A 2,722-nucleotide genomic window follows, 5' to 3' on the forward strand; every position below is an offset into this window, starting at 1 on the left:
ACCCTCCCAGCCAGGAATTCCATCCCAAAATCCCAATAAACCTCCCCCTTTCCCAGTGGGAATTCCATTCCCTGGCTCTTGTCCTTCCATCCCTTCCCCAAATCCCAGCTCTGCCGGACATCCCGAATTTCCTTGGATCCTTCCCTTTTCCAACATTCCCACCTCTCCCTCTTTGGGATGAATCCCTCTAAAAACCCCCAGAACGATCCCAACCAGACCCCCAAAATCTTCTCAAATCCCAAATTTCCCCCACCTCCCTTTTCCCTAAATCCCAACTCCATCCATCCCGACCGAGCCGAGCTTTATCCCCATCAAAAAACCAGGAATATTTTCCCGTTTTTTTTGTGCCGGGGCTGGAGTTGGGGGGGACATGGGACGCTCCCCCTTTTCCAGAGGCGTCCGGAGCCGTGTCCGCCTCTGACGCCAAAGCTCGGGAAGAGCTCGGATTGTCCGGAGGGTTTTATTATTCCCGAGAATAATGAGCCGCTGGAAAATCAAAGGGAACGGAGCTCCGGGAGGAGCGGAGGTCAAATCCATTTAGGAGCCGGGAAGTGGCTCTGGAGTGGCTCGGATGAAAAGCTCCGGATGGAGCCGGCTCGGAGGGAATGAAAAAAAAATAAATAAAAATAAAATGATAAAAATGAAAAAATTAAAAAAAAAAAAAAAAACGGGAATGGGAGCGGCGAGGAGCCGGTGGAAAAAAGGCGGATAATGGATTCGGTGAATGGGGAAAACGTCGATCCCGGACAATGGCGGGAAGATGGATGGGAGTTAATGGAGAGAGAGCTCCGGGATGGGAGCGGAAAAACCTCTGGAAAAATCTCCGGACCGTCCCCACCCCCCGCCAAAAAAAAAAAAAAAAAAAAAAAAAAAAAAAAAGGGATTTGGGGATTTGGGTTTGGGGACAGAATTCCTGATTTTTTTTTTCCTTCTTGTTCCTTCTGTTCCTTCTTGTTTCTGGTGGAATTCCTGGGAATGGCTGGAATGGGATTCGGAATGTTGGGAGGGATCTGATCCATGGAATTTTTGGGAATGGTTGAAATGGGATCCGGAACACTGAGGGGAGGGTTTATCCATGGAATTCTTGGGAATGGGTGGAATGGGATCAGAAACGTTGAGGGGAGGGTCCAACCCATTCCAGGATTTTTCCTCAAGGGGAAAACCCTAAACTCAAGTGGTTTTGGGGTCAGAATTCCTGATTTTTTCCCTTCTTGTTCCTTCTATTCCTTCTTGTTTCTGGTGGAATTCCTGGGAATGGCTGGAGAGGAAATGAGGAATGTTGAGGGGGGAATTTAATGCATGGAATTCTTGGGAATGGGTAGAATGGGGAAAACCCTAAACCCAAGCGGTTTTGGGGCCAGAATTCCTGATTTTTTTTTTTCTTGTTGCTGGTGGAATTCCTGGGAATGGCTTCAGGGGAAATGGGGAATGTTGAGGGGGGGTGGGGCTTATCCATGGAATTTTTGGGAATGGCTGGAATGGGATTTGGAATGTTGAGAGGAGGTCCCAATCCATCCCAGAATTCCAGGATTTTTCAGGATTCCAGGCCGTGTCCTACCCAAAAAAAGTTGGATCATGGATTGGCCGGAAGGAAAACACGGATCAGATCCCAGACAAGATGGATGGGATTTAATGGAGAGTTCTGGGATGGGATTGGAAAAGGAAAGGATCTGGAAAAAGCTCTGGAAAAACCTCCGGACGGTCCCCAAAAAAAAGAGGGATTTGGGTTTGGGGTCAGAATTCCTGATTTTTTCCTTCTTGTTCCTTCTATTCCTTCTTGTTTCTGGTGGAATTCCTGGGAATGGCTGGAGAGGAAATGAGGAATGTTGAGGGGGGAATTTAATGCGTGGAATTCTTGGGAATGGCTGGATGGGATTTGGAATGTTGGGAGGGATCTGATCCATGGAATTTTTGGGAATGGTTGAAATGGGACCCGGAATGTTGAGGGGAGGATTTATCCATGAAACTCCTGGGAATGGCTGGAATGGGATTGGGAACATTGAGGGGATGGTCCAACCCACCCCAGAATTCCAGGATTTTTTGGGATTCCAGGCCATGTCCCACTTCTCATTCCCCAATTCCAGCACGAATCCACAGAATTCCTGTTTCTCTCCAAAGGAAAAAAATTAGGGATTTCTGGTTTCTGGGATTTCTGGGATTCTTTTTTCTGAGCTGCTGGGAAAGGACAGAAACATCGGATCCGGGAAAAATTATATTTGGAATTTCAAGGAGACGGGAAAAACATCCCACCAAAAAAATAAACCAGGAATAACGAATCAATTGTGGGAAAAAATTCCATGAATTTGGATAGTCCAAAATCCAGGATACAGAAGTTGGGATAATGCTGAAATCCCAGGATTTGGGGTGATCCAAGCCCATGGAATTCCTGGAGCTGTGCCAGGGGAGGATCAATTTGGAATTTTTTGGGAAAAGATTCTTGCCGGGATCTGGAAGAGCTTCCCAGGGAATGGCGACATTCCCAAAGTTTCCGGAGCTCCAGGAATGTTTGGAAAACTCTCCCAGGGACAGGGTGGGAATTTTGGGATGAATATTCCATGATTTCCATCTCCTGGCCACGATCTCCCTCTGCGCCCATTCCCAGGAATGCTGGAATTCCGGGAATGGATGGAATCATTCCCAAAATCTCCATTCCCAATCCTGAATATCCAGGAATTCCCAACCCTTTCCCCAAATTCCCAGAGCCGGCACTTCCATAGGAAAA

The sequence above is a fragment of the Oenanthe melanoleuca genome, unplaced genomic scaffold, assembly GCF_029582105.1.
Source record: "Oenanthe melanoleuca isolate GR-GAL-2019-014 unplaced genomic scaffold, OMel1.0 S080, whole genome shotgun sequence".
In the NCBI taxonomy this organism is placed as follows: domain Eukaryota; kingdom Metazoa; phylum Chordata; class Aves; order Passeriformes; family Muscicapidae; genus Oenanthe; species Oenanthe melanoleuca.